This window comes from Salmo salar, chromosome ssa09 (assembly GCF_905237065.1).
Source record: "Salmo salar chromosome ssa09, Ssal_v3.1, whole genome shotgun sequence".
Taxonomy (NCBI): domain Eukaryota; kingdom Metazoa; phylum Chordata; class Actinopteri; order Salmoniformes; family Salmonidae; genus Salmo; species Salmo salar.
The window spans coordinates 131495096-131510166 of NC_059450.1; the positions used below are offsets into that span (position 1 = coordinate 131495096).

Genomic DNA, 15071 nt, shown 5'->3' on the forward strand with positions numbered 1-15071 from the left:
TATGACAGAGGATATGACTGTGGGTGTGTGTGAATATGACAGGTCTCTATCCCCTGCCTGTGACAATAGAGAACAGCTTCTTGGTGGTGTGATCACCACATGGCCTGTCTGTCCCCTTAATCTCTCAGCATGCCTCAGGTCTGTCCGGTTTGGCTCCCAAATGGCACCCCTATTCCCTTTTTTATAGTGCACTACTTTTGCCCAGGGCCTATACAGCTCTTGTCAAAATGAGTGCACTATTTAAGGAATAGGGTGCCATTTGGGACACGTTGCTGTCCTGCCAGCCCAGGTCATGGAGCTGCGGCTCTGCTAGCTTGTTATTTACCACCCAGGTCTAATTAGGAGCAAAATGTCATGTACCTTCTCACACTGCACACATACTGAGTCCTGAGTCTTACAGCAAATTAGCATTAGTGATTACAGATACATCCATGTCCTCGTTAGAAAACTGAAATGATGTGAATAAAATAACACTCCAGTGGACTTGTACCAGCATTGATTACAATGACATTACTATTGGCAAATGAATAGGTTGAGATGTATGAGCGGTTTATCATAATAATGTATCAATGCTGAACTTTCATAGGTTTATTAATACAGTCTGACACGGCATCAAGGATAATGCATGCAATTTATTTTGCATAAATTATTATGCTTCTTTGTATTTATGATTTGACAAATGACAGTTTGAAAGACATAAAATCACTCTGGTTTAAGTTACAGACCCTGCAGATCCCTCATTGAACAGTAGGTAAACAACTCCTTCTTCCTTTACAAATTGCCATGGCAAACTCATCCAGGGGGCTTTTAGTAAGCTGAGTCTCTTCAGGTCCATTGTGAGTGGTAGAAACAGCAGTCCCTGTGGATCCAGATAGGGCAGCAATCTGCAGGAGGCAGGGATCACATGGAGGGATGGTATTATCCTCTTCAGTATGTGATGGGATATGAGAGGAGAGGTCATTTACACCAGGGAGATGATTTGTTTCCCTCTCTGAGTTTGACCTCTGTGTAGGTCGGTAGGTAAGTAGCTAGGTACTATAGCGGGTGCAGATGGCCCCCTCTCGCCTCAGTTCCTCATTGCTCACACAGGTACCATTACTGCCACCCAGCACTCCCAAACACACACCAGCAGGGCCAAGTGAGAGGGCTTAGTGCTGGCAGGGGCCCAATGGCCCTGAGAACACCACAGCACAGAACACCTCACTAATGCTGCATGCATAGGCCTTTCTCACACTAGCATTAGCATTAGCCTGGCCTGCATGCTCACTCACAGTGCTGAACTAAGCTGGCTTCAATACTGTCATTCTGTGCTCCAATAGTAAGGAAATGTCAACAATCCTAAACCAATACTGAGGTCTAAGGTCTCCTATAGTGTCTCTTATCTGTCTCTCTGTTTTAAACATTTTCTTAACATCAACATCTAGCTGTGGCCTTGTCAATGATCAGAACTCTAAGAGACAAACACTAACTCTGTGGTGGCTGATCTGCTCGCTGTATAACTGTCTGCTGTACCATCGAAAAATAACTTTGCAAGCAAATTCTCTGTATTATTGCCACAAATGCTGTGTTTGCTGCTCATAAGACCCATTTCAAACTGATGTAAGCTCAACTCCCCCCACCCCATCCATCCATCCCTCATTCTGTCTCTCTCTTTCTTTCTCTCTAACAAATATACATATCCATCTTTGCTCTCTCTCAGTAAAATGCAGACGCACACGCACACACACACACACACACACACACACACAATGTATACACACCCAGGCACTCATACAATAAAGAGTTTAAAATGGTCAGTGAGCTGTTCTCTCATTTGTGTCTGGAAGTCCGAATCGACCCGGTCGGTCACAAATACTAACACACACACACACACACACACACACACACACACACACACACACACACACACACACACACACACACACACACACACACACACACACACACACACACACACACACACACACACACACACACACGTACAACCACAAACACAGAGAAACGTTGTGCCCCACAGCATAGCATCCGTCATAGCAACAAACACATAGACATAGCTGGACGAAAGCAGAGTTTTGCTCACAATAACAAGCCCTGCTAACTGCACTGAGCCCCAAGCAGAAACTGAGAGATAAACACAAAATAAAAGCTACATAAACACATGCAACCATGACAACTACAATTGGATGGATAATTCCACTTAGATGTTTAGAAACATTAGGAAAATCCAAACCATACTGCTCATTAATGTATACTTGCATTTTAATGTGCATTCAGACGCTGTTATTGGACGAATACACGTAAGTATACAACACATGCAGTATTTGCACATATTAGTTTTGGAGGTTGAGTTGCTAAGCCATTAATTAGAGATCAGAGTATGTATATATACTTGTGGCTTCACTTCAGTGAAGGTTAGGTAAGGATGTGAGGTAAAGTGATGTGTAGTCATCGGTGTGTGACTGTGACTGAATAAAGGGATTGCTGGAATGAACACTAGCTGTGTGGACAAGGTCAAGGACTTAATGTGGCTTTGTTCAAGCACAAATAGAAATCAGGGAAATGACAAAACAACATTCATGGGATTTGTTGCCGCTGTCAGATTACATCCTCAAATGGGTTTGTGTTCAGTCGCCGCCCTCCGTTCCCTGTTTGCTTGACAACAATCCCTCTTTGATGTGCTTGACTTCCCCGTCAGAGTCAGAGAGGCAGTCACTGGAGTAATGGAAGGGGAGAGACGTCTCAGACACACACACACACACAAACACACACACACACACACACACACACACACACACACACACACACACACACACACACACACAAATACACACACACACACACACACACACATACAATGGGAGACGGAGAAGGAGAGGGAGCCAGATACGGAGGAGAAGGGAGGCTGGCTCACAGGTTATCAATAGTGCCCACTGTGGTAAAATTCAGCCACACAGAGGACACATGGAGGGGATGCCAGTGATAGAGAAGAGAGAGACTCATCACTAATTATTCTGTTACCCCCCCATCTCCATTATTCTGTGTTTGTTTAATAGAGAGGGTAGGGTACATTGTGCTGTATGTTTATGTAGTTATTTTCGTGTGTGTGTGTTAATGTGGATAGAGTGCAGTGGGTGAGGCTTATTGTCTTTGAAGACATCAGGAGGAGATGAAAGGGCTCTCTCACTGACTGATGACATTGGCCCTCTCTCTCCCTCTGTCTCTCTCTGTATTCCTCCCTTCCTCTCTCCTGTTCTCTCTGTCTCTCTCTGTATTCCTCCCTTCCTCTCTCCTGCTCTCTCTGTCTCTCTCTCTATTCCTCCCTTCTTCTCTCCTGCTCTCTCTGTCTCTCTCTATTCCTCCCTTCCTCTCTCCTGCTCTCTCTGTCTCTCTCTCTATTCCTCCCTTCTTCTCTCCTGCTCTCTCTGTCTCTCTCTCTATTCCTCCCTTCCTCTCTCCTGCTCTCTCTGCACAAAGCCCTCTATTGACATGCGATCTGTAGCACTGTTCTTTAAAGGAAAATAGATTTTGCGTAAGAGAGTCCTGGAGCACTTTCTCCATGTGTAATGTCCCAGAGGTCTGAGAAAGGATGGGTATTTCCTTAGAGCAAGTATAAAGAGATTGGTTCCTATACAGCTCCATCTGAACCTATCCATCCCTATTAACTCTATACCATGTGTACATTCTAACACGTGCAGAGCATCGGCGTGGGTTCAGAGACTGGCTTCAAGCTGAATTAGCCACAATTATTCCATTTGACTGGACCCCCGAATGAATATACAACCCAGAGAAATAAGCTGAGCAAAAAAACGAACAAACAAAATCAACCTGTTGTCATCAGTTAGCCGCGAGGTCCGCCCTCAGATCAGTCATTTGTGTCAGCTGTGTCCGTCCCCTAAAACCCTTCCCCATGGATGCCAAGGATAATTGTGAAGAAAAGGGCATGTTTTGGCACGACATGGTGTGTACTAGTTCTGGTACAGACGTTGGGATGCTGAAGCAGTGCCAGACTGGAATGGTGCAACGGGACAGCAAGAGATAAACCTCCCGCTCCTCAGCCAGTATGCTGTGTCAGACTGAATTCTCTGCCTGCGAACTACAACGCTTCCTGATCAGTAATGAGCTTTCTATTAGGTAGTGTCTGCAGGCCCTGGCCTTGTGCATTAGACAGGCAGAGTGGAACCACACTTAGTGGAGTGTGTTTAATTCCACTGCTACTGGGGGTTGGGGTCAATATGCTGGGTATCTATTCCTCTCCTCCTCTCATTCTCTCCTTCTCTCTCCTCCATATTGGAAAAAGAGAATAATATTAGGTGTCAGATTTGGCTTTAATTAGTAGCCGGGTCAGCTGGGCTACTGGGGTGGTGGCTGGCTGGGTGGGTGGGTGGTGGAGGGCTGAGGCTGGGCACTGGACTTCCATCTTCCTCCCTGTCCTGTCCCCCGAGGTGTCCTATGTTCATCAGCAGAAGTAGCTAGGGTGAATGTCAGAATGGAGAGGAGATTAGCACAGTGTCAGGCCTGACAGAGTTAATTTCAGGAGCGGCCATTTGTAACCAACCCAAAGGGAAATGAATTACTCCAGGCCTCTGATTGCTAGCATGGTTGTGTGTTAGCATGCCACAAACTGTTTTGATAAGCAAGTTTATCCTTGATGAGCTGATTTATGTGTTTGCTAATGATTTATTTATCTGCAATTGCCAACACTTTGCACAGCTGTAATGCAACACAAGTATTGGATCACAATGAGTCAAGTAGCTACCACTATCTGATTCACTGCAGATGAGTCAAGTAGATGCCACTATCTGATTCACTGCAGATGAGTCAAGTAGCTACCACTATCTGATTCACTGCAGATGAGTCAAGTAGCTACCACAATCTGATTCACTGCAGATGAGTCAAGTAGATACCACTATCTGATTCATTGCAGATGAGTCAAGTAGCTACCACTATCTGATTCACTGAAGATGAGTCAAGTAGATGCCACTGTCTGATTCACTGCAGATGAGTCAAGTAGCTACCACTACTTGATTCACTGCAGATGAGTCAAGTAGCTGCCACTATCTGATTCACTGCAGATGAGTCAAGTAGCTACCACTATCTGATTCACTGAAGATGAGTCAAGAAGCTGCCACTATCTGATTCACTGCAGATGAGTCAAGTAGCTGCCAATATCTGATTCACTGCAGATGAGTCAAGTAGCTACCACTATCTGATTCACTGCAGATGAGTCAAGTAGCTGCCAATATCTGATTCACTGCAGATGAGTCAAGTAGCTGCCAATATCTGATTCACTGCAGATGAGTCAAGTAGCTGCCACTATCTGATTCACTGCAGATGAGTCAAGTAGCTACCACTATCTGATTCACTGAAGATGAGTCAAGAAGCTGCCACTATCTGATTCACTGCAGATGAGTCAAGTAGCTGCCAATATCTGATTCACTGCAGATGAGTCAAGTAGCTGCCAATATCTGATTCACTGCAGATGAGTCAAGTAGCTGCCACTATCTGATTCACTGCAGATGAGTCAAGTAGCTACCACTATCTGATTCACTGAAGATGAGTCAAGAAGCTGCCACTATCTGATTCACTGCAGATGAGTCAAGTAGCTGCCAATATCTGATTCACTGCAGATGAGTCAAGTAGCTACCACTATCTGATTCACTGCAGATGCTGTACTGTAGCGTCAGTCAGTTAATGATTCCCAGATTGCTGCTTGCTCACTGGGTTGATGATTAAAAGGTTCAATTGGGAGAAAGCCCCAATAGGCTGCCAACGCTCTGCGGGAGCTTGAGGATATTTTGGTTATTTCTAGAGTACGAGAGGGTAATGGTTTCGATGGTCAGTTCTGCTTCTTTAAATTCTACCTGGTCTATATAATTAATTGTGCGGTACGATATGAGTCTGACTCACAGCTCACCACCACTCTACATTGCATATAAAACAAGAGCATGTTCTACTGCAGCAGAGAGGGGTTCTACTGCAGCAGAGAGGGGTTCTACTGCAGCAGAGAGGGTTTCTACTGCAGCAGAGAGGGGTTCTACTGCAGCAGAGAGGGGTTCTACTGCAGCAGAGAGGGGTTCTACTGCAGCAGAGAGGGGTTCTACTGCAGCAGAGAGGGTTTCTACTGCAGCAGAGAGGGGTTCTACTGCAGCAGAGAGGGTTTCTACTGCAGCAGAGAGGGTTTCTACTGCAGCAGAGAGGGGTTCTACTGCAGCAGAGAGGGTTTCTACTGCAGCAGAGAGGGGTTCTACTGCAGCAGAGAGGGTTTCTACTGCAGCAGAGAGGGGTTCTACTGCAGCAGAGAGGGTTTCTACTGCAGCAGAGAGGGGTTCTACTGCAGCAGAGAGGGGTTCTACTGCAGCAGAGAGGGGTACTACTGCAGCAGAGAGGGGTTCTACTGCAGCAGAGAGGGGTACTACTGCAGCAGAGAGGGGTTCTACTGCAGCAGAGAGGAGTTCTACTGCAGCAGAGAGGGACGTTTCAAGGTCAATTTTTTATTTAATTAATTTATTTCACCTTTATTTAACCAGGTAGGCAAGTTGAGAACAAGTTCTCATTTACAATTGCGACCTGGCCAAGATAAAGCAAAGCAGTTTGACACATACATCAACACAGAGTTACACATGGAGTAAAACAAACATACAGTCAATAATACAGTAGAAAAATAAGTCTATATACAATGTGAGCAAATGAGGTGAGATAAGGGAGGTAAAGGCAAAAAAAGGCCATGGTGGCGAAGTAAATACAATATAGCAAGTAAAACACTGGAATGGTAGATATGTAGTGGAAGAAAGGCAAAGTAGAAATAGAAATAATGGGGTGCAAAGGAGCAAAATAAATAAATACAGTAGGGGAAGGGGTAGTTGTTTGGGCTAAATTATAGATGGGCTATGTACAGGTGTAGATGGGCTATGTAAAGCTAGTGAGGGAGATAAGTGTTTCCAGTTTCATAGATTTTTGTAGTTTGTTCCAGTCATTGGCAGTAGAAAACTGGAAGGAGAGGCGGCCGAAGGAGGAATTGGCTTTGGGGGTGACCAGTGAGATATACCTGCTGGAGCGTGTGCTACAGGTGGGTGCTGTTATGGTGACCAGCGAGCTGAGATAAGGGGGACTTTACCTAGCAGGGTCTTGTAGATGACCTGGAGCCAGTGGGTTTGGCGACGAGTATGAAGCGAGGGCCAGCCAAAGAGAGTGTACAGGTCGCAGTGGTGGGTAGTATATGGGGCTTTGTTGACAAAACGGATGGCACTGTGATAGACTGCATGAAGCTCGTCTGGAGGGTTGTTAACACAGTGTCCAAAGAAGGGCCAGAAGTATACAGAATGGTGTCGTCTGCGTAGAGGTGGATCAGAGACTCACCAGCAGCAAGAGCGACATCATTGATGTATACAGAGAAGAGAGTCGGCCCAAGAATTGAACACTGTGGCACCCCCATAGAGACTGCCAGAGGTCCGGACAACAGGCCCTCCGATTTGACACACTGAACTCTATCAGAGAAGTAGTTGGTGAACCAGGCGAGGCAATCATTTGAGAAACCAAGACTATTGAGTCTGCCGATGAGGATGTGGTGATTGACAGAGTTGAAAGCCTTGGCCAGGTCAATGAATACGGCTGCACAGTATTGTTTCTTATCGATGGCGGTTAAGATATTGTTTAGAACCTTGAGCGTGGCTGAGGTGCACCCATGACCAGTTCTGAAACCAGATTGCATAGCGGAGAAGGTGCGGTGGGATTCGAAATGGTCGGTAATCTGTTTGTTGACTTGGCTCTCGAAGACCTTAGAAAGGCAGGGTAGGATAGATATAGGTCTGTAGCAGTTTGGGTCAAGAGTGTCCCCCCCTTTGAAGAGGGGGATGACCGCAGCTGCTTTCCAATCTTTGTGAATCTCAGACTATACGAAAGAGAGGTTGAACAGGCTAGTAATAGGGGTTGCAACAATTCCGGCAGATAATTTTAGAAAGAAAGGGTCCAGATTGTCTAGCCCGGCTTATTTGTAGGGGTCCAGATTTTGCAGCTCTTTCAGAACATCACCTGACTGGATTTGGTAGAAGGAGAAATGGGGAAGGGTTGGGTGAGTTGCTGTGGGGGGTGCAGTGCTGTTGACTGGGGTAGGGGTAGCCAGGTGGAAAGTATGGCCAGCCGTAGAAAAATGCTTATTGAAATTCTCAATTATAGTGGATTTATCGGTGGTGACAGAGTTTCCTATCCTCAGTGCAGTGGGCAGCTGGGAAGAGGTGCTCTTATTCTCCAAGGACTTTACAGTGTCCCAGAACTTTTTTGAGTTTGTGTTGCAGGATTAAAGGAGGACTCGACACACTGCACGACAGCAGAGGAGAAAATCACTTTGTACTATAACAATATATTACCTGTTATGCTAGCACTTAGGAACAGATGAAAACAAGGAGCTACAGTTAGCTACAGTTAGCACTGGCTAACTGGTACAGCTACATCCAGCATGCACAGACTCACGCTTGTACCTTCCAATGGTGGTTGGTGGTTGGGGAGCTCTAGAGGCTATACTGTAGGTGAGTCATTTCTCACAAAGGCTTGGTCCCATGCATGCTAGGGAGTTTAGCCAATAGAGACCATAGCTACAGCAGCCTGTACTGTAGCTACTGTCTAGCAGGTTCACTGTCTGGGTCCGATAGATCCAGTACAACTATCACCTGCATCACTTCCTGTTAATAAAGCCAATTAGCAGCTGATTGGTCCTAGGTACCATATGTCCATCTAGTGTCCAATCAACCCCCCCCCTCTCTCTTCACCAATGTACAACAACATTATCCCAACCCCAGTCATTGCTTTGCCAGACAGACTCATTTCAAACAGAAAACTCTGAAATAATAACGCATTTCAATTTGCTAAGTGTGTCAAAGTAGCTTAATCTCGAATCAGATAAGAGTGTTAGGCAGTCTGTGTGTGGTTGTAATTATGTCTCAGTGGGGGATTGGCTCTGCAGACAAGAGGAGGTTACTGGTGTCATGCTAACAACTGGCGGCCCCCGCTCTGCATCACACCGCCACCACCACAGCTGAGCTCCCTCGCAGCTAGGTGACTTTATCAGCAACTTAATTGTAATCCATGATTCTTAACGGCTTTGATAATGGCTCTGTCTGGTTTTACAGCTTGTCAAACAACAGGCTATTTTCAATTACCTTCACTGCTTTTGAACAGGACTTTGAAAGCCATAAAAAATGAGTAATGGAGGTTTTAAAGAAGCTAAGGCTTCGGTGTCCCCTCGGTTGGAAAATGGACTGCCAGCACTCACTACTTTAAATGAACATGAATAAGGGTTACATCGTAAACAATTCCTAAACCAACAGAGTGTCTCTGTGCTTGTTGTTATGAGTGGTGTGGGTGTTAGCTTGGGTGTAGGTGTTGGTGTGGGTGTTGGTGTGGGTGTGGGTGTTGGTGTGGGTGTTGGTGTTGCTGCCTACTGTGTGGTTGATCGGCATGATGGCTGACTCTGAGATGACAGCTGGCTGGTTGGCTGGGTTTTAGTGATGACCTTGAGGGCTCTGTTTGTCTCTCTCTCTAACCTGCCACAGCCCCTCTAGGGTTTCACCCCTGCTGTCTGCTGCTTTACACACACACACACACACACACACACACACACACACACACACACACACACACACACACACACACACACACACACACACACACACACACACACACACACACACACACACACACACTGTTAAAATGACAGGGGCAGGGGGCCTTATTAATTAACCCTTTCATGCTCTCCTCTCTCAGTGCCACACCCTCTCTTTACACTTTATCACTCTTTCTCTTCCTACACCCCATCTCCCATCCCCTCCTAGCCACTCCCTGTCTCTCTCTTACTGCTCCATCTCTCATCCCCTCCTAGCCACTCCCTGTCTTTCTCTTCCTACACCCCATCTCTCATCCCCTCCTAGCCACTCCCTGTCTCTCTCTTACTGCTCCATCTCTCATCCCCTCCTAGCCACTCCCTGTCTCTCTCTTCCCACACCCCATCTCCCATCCCCTCCTAGCCACTCCCTGTCTCTCTCTCTTACTGCTCCATCTCTCATCCCCTCCTAGCCACTCCCTGTCTCTCTCTTCCTACACCCCATCTCTCATCCCCTCCTAGCCACTCCCTGTCTCTCTCTTACTGCTCCATCTCTCATCCCCTCCTAGCCACTCCCTGTCTCTCTCTTCCCACACCCCATCTCTCATCCCCTCCTAGCCACTCCCTGTCTCTCTCTCTTACTGCTCCATCTCTCATCCCCTCCTAGCCACTCCCTGTCTCTCTCTTCCCACACCCCATCTCCCATCCCCTCCTAGCCACTCCCTGTCTCTCTCTCTTACTGCTCCATCTCTCATCCCCTCCTAGCCACTCCCTGTCTCTCTCTTCCCACACCCCATCTCCCATCCCCTCCTAGCCACTCCCTGTCTCTCTCTTCCTACACCCCATCTCTCATCCCCTCCTAGCCACTCCCTGTCTCTCTCTTCCCACACCCCATCTCTCATCCCCTCCTAGCCACTCCCTGTCTCTCTCTCTTACTGCTCCATCTCTCATCCCCTCCTAGCCACTCCCTGTCTCTCTCTTCCTACACCCCATCTCTCATCCCCTCCTAGCCACTCCCTGTCTCTCTCTTCCTACACCCCATCTCTCATCCCCTCCTAGCCACTCCCTGTCTCTCTCTTCCTACACCCCATCTCCCATCCCCTCCTAGCCACTCCCTGTCTCTCTCTTCCTACACCCCATCTCCCATCCCCTCCTAGCCACTCCCTGTCTCTCTCTTCCTACACCCCATCTCTCATCCCCTCCTAGCCACTCCCTGTCTCTCTCTTCCCACACCCCATCTCTCATCCCCTCTGAGCCACTCCCTGTCTCTCTCTTACTGCTCCATCTCTCATCCCCTCCTAGCCACTCCCTGTCTCTCTCTTCCTACACCCCATCTCTCATCCCCTCCTAGCCACTCCCTGTCTCTCTCTTCCTACACCCCATCTCCCATCCCCTCCTAGCCACTCCCTATCTCTCTCTTACTGCTCCATCTCCCATCACTCTCTCCTGTTCTTTCCCCCTCCCTCTGTCTCTGCTGCTTCCACCCTTATTCCTGCTCTGCTCCCTCTTTTCTCTTTTCTCTGCTCTCTCTCTCTCCCCTGTGTAGGTCCTCTGGAGGCTGGAGGCTCTATTAATAGCATGGCGATGGAGGGAAAATGGGGAGAGGGAGAAAAGAGTGAGTATAGAGGGAGAGGAGGATGAGAGGAGGGGCCTGCACCACATGACTCTAGCTCTGAGGCACAGACAAGGCAGTCATGCCTGTTGCAGGGCAGCCAAGCCATCCACAGTCTGTCTCAACCCCACAGATACACCCATCCACAGTCTGTCTCAACCCCACAGATACACCCATCCACAGTCTGTCTCAACCCCACAGATACACCCATCCACAGTCTGTCTCAACCCCACAGATACACCCATCCACAGTCTGTCTCAACCCCACAGATACACCCATCCACAGTCTGTCTCAACCCCACAGATACACCCATCCACAGTCTGTCTCAACCCCACAGATACACCCATCCACAGTCTGTCTCAACCCCACAGGTACACCCATCCACAGTCTGTCTCAACCCATAACAAAGGGCTTAGCCAGCTACCATCTCCCAGCACCCTAAAGACACACGCTCCTCCATTTCTATTCCTACCAACCTGTGTGGATTTAACAATATGGAACAATGGACTATAGAATTCTGTTCTATTCCTACCAACCTGTGTGGATTTAACAATATGGAACAATGGACTATAGAATTCTGTTCTATTCCTACCAACCTGTGTGGATTTAACAATATGGAACAATGGACTATAGAATTCTGTTCTATTCCTACCAACCTGTGTGGATTTAACAATATGGAACAATGGACTATAGAATTCTGTTCTATTCCTACCAACCTGTGTGGGTTTAACAATATGGAACAATGGACTATAGAATTCTGTTCTATTCCTACCAACCTGTGTGGATTTAACAATATGGAACAATGGACTATAGAATTCTGTTCTATTCCTACCAACCTGTGTGGGTTTAACAATATGGAACAATGGACTATAGAATTCTGTTCTATTCCTACCAACCTGTGTGGATTTAACAATATGGAACAATGGACTATAGAATTCTGTTCTATTCCTACCAACCTGTGTGGATTTAACAATATGGAACAATGGCCTATAGAATTCTGTTCTATTCCTACCAACCTGTGTGGGTTTAACAATATGGAACAATGGACTATAGAATTCTGTCAGTCCCTCTGGATGATGTGATTCACTGACAGCACTGCTGCTGATTCTGATTCTGCTTCACATTTACAATAAACATTTGACTTATATAATACCGCAAAATATAATAAACATTTGACTTATATAATACCGCAAAAAAGCATTAACAATAAACTCAACATAAAACATTTCCACAATGGGGATACAACTCAATTCACAAAGCAAATAATGCTATTTACTGACACACACATGGAATGAGAATAGAAAGGTTCAGTACTTTTGTGAAGCATCACAGCACAGTTGAAAAATATATGGCAAATAGAAATCCCAAATGGATGGTGTTAAGAGATAGATGGGAGGGGTTGAATGGAGCAGAAGGGTGGGACTAATAACAAGATAACCAATGTAAAACATACGGTGTCTGTAAAATGTATATAGGTTCAGAGGTTTTGTGAAATAGCACAGTTACAAATTGAAATCAAACTGGATGGACATCAGAAATAGAGGAAGGACTAAAAACAAACAAAATATAACTATTGTAAAATAGATTGTGTCTGTAAAATGTGTATAAGATATATAAACTGAAGGTAGAAGCCTAAGTGTTATTGTTTATTAGTTTACTCCAATTGGGGGAACGGTGGTAGGGTTTCCGGGGAATAATAAAGGTATATTCTTAAAAAAGTATGTATGTCTATATAGGTATGTGTATGTATATATGTGTATATGTATGCATGCGTGTATGTATATGGATATATATACTGCTCAAAAAAATAAAGGGAACACTTAAACAACACATCCTAGATCTGAATGAAAGAAATAATCTTAAGGAACACTTAAACAACACATCCTAGATCTGAATGAAAGAAATAATCTTATTAAATACTTTTTTCTTTACATAGTTGAATGTGCTGACAACAAAATCAAACAAAAAATTATCAATGGAAATCCAATTTATCAACCCATGGAGGTCTGGATTTGGAGTCACACTCAAAATTAAAGTGGAAAACCACACTACAGGCTGATCCAACTTTGATGTAATGTCCTTAAAACAAGTCAAAATGAGGCTCAGTAGTGTGTGTGGCCTCCACGTGCCTGTATGACCTCCCTACAACGCCTGGGCATGCTCCTGATGAGGTGGCAGATGGTCTCCTGACGGATCTCTTCCCAGACCTGGACTAAAGCATCCGCCAACTCCTGGACAGTCTGTGGTGCAACGTGGCGTTGGTGGATGGAGCGAGACATGATGTCCCAGATGTGCTCAATTGGATTCAGGTCTGGGGAACGGGCGGGCCAGTCCATAGCATCAATGCCTTCCTCTTGCAGGAACTGCTGACACACTCCAGCCACATGAGGTCTAGCATTGTCTTGCATTAGGAGGAACCCAGAGCCAACCGCACCAGCATATGGTCTCACAAGGAGTCTGAGGATCTCATCTCGGTACCTAATGGCAGTCAGGCTACCTCTGGCGAGCACATGGAGGACTGTGCGGCCCCCCAAAGAAATGCCACCCCACACCATGACTGACCCACCGCCAAACCGGTCATGCTGGAGGATGTTGCAGGCAGCAGAACGTTCTCCACGCCGTCTCCAGCCTCTGTCACGTTTGTCACGTGCTCAGTGTGAACCTGCTTTCATCTGTGAAGAGCACAGGGTGCCAGTGGCGAATTTGCCAATCTTGGTGTTCTCTGGCAAATGCCAAACGTCCTGCACGGTGTTGGGCTGTAAGCACAACCCCCACCTGTGGACGTCGGGCCCTCATACCACCCTCATGGAGTCTGTTTCTGACCGTTTGAGCAGACACATGGACATTTGTGGCCTGCTGGAGGTCATTTTGCAGGGCTCTGGCAGTGCTTCTCCTGCTCCTTCTTGCACAAAGGCGGAGGTAGCGGTCCTGCTGCTGGGTTGTTGCCCTCCTACGGCCTCCTCCACGTCTCCTGATGTACTGGCCTGTCTCCTGGTAGCGCCTCCATGCTCTGGACACTACGCTGACAGACACAGCAAACCTTCTTGCCACAGCTCGCATTGATGTGCCATCCTAGATGAGCTGCACTACCTGAGCCACTTGTGTGGGTTGTAGACTCCGTCTCATGCTACCACTAGAGTGAAAGCACCGCCAGCATTCAAAAGTGACCAAAACATCAGCCAGGAAGCATAGGAACTGAGAAGTGGTCTGTGGTCCCCACCTGCAGAACCACTCCTTTATTGGGGGTGTCTTGCTAATTGCCTATAATTGCCTTGCTATTGCCTATTTCCACCTGTTGTCTATTCCATTTGCACAACAGCATGTGAAATTTATTGTCAATCAGTGTTGCTTCCTAAGTGGACAGTTTGATTTCACAGAAGTGTGATTGACTTGGAGTTACATTGTGTTGTTTAAGTGTTCCCTTTATTTTTTTGAGCAGTGTATATTTACACAAAAAATATATGGGGGATTGGAAATTATGCAGACAATTACATTGATGGAAGCAACATTCTTTCTGCAATATTAAGCTGATCCACCCCTAAAGAAAAAATATAAACTTTTTTGACTCATCACATACGCTGCTGCTAACCCTAACCCTAACCCTTTAAATTAGTGGATTCTGCTATTTCAGCCACACCTGTTGCTGACAGGTGTATAACATTGAGCACACAGCCATGCAATCCCTATAGACAAACATTGGCAGTAGAATGGCCTTACTGAAGAGCTCAGTGACTTTCAACGTGGCACTGTCATAGGATGCCACCTCTTCAACAAGTCAGTTCGCATCAAATTTCTGCCCTGCTAGAGCTGCCCTGCTAGTGCTGTTATTGTGACGTGAAATCGTTTAGGAGCAACAACGGCTCAGCC

The 15071-nt window shown here is 46.3% G+C and overlaps 1 protein-coding gene across 1 annotated transcript in view; it reads right to left on the minus strand.

Annotated features, from left to right (window-relative positions):
• Window positions 1-15071, minus strand: part of LOC106612932 (reticulon-4 receptor-like 1) — a 215998-nt gene that overhangs the window by 153727 nt on the left and 47200 nt on the right. The gene's annotated exons all lie outside the window — the stretch shown is intronic.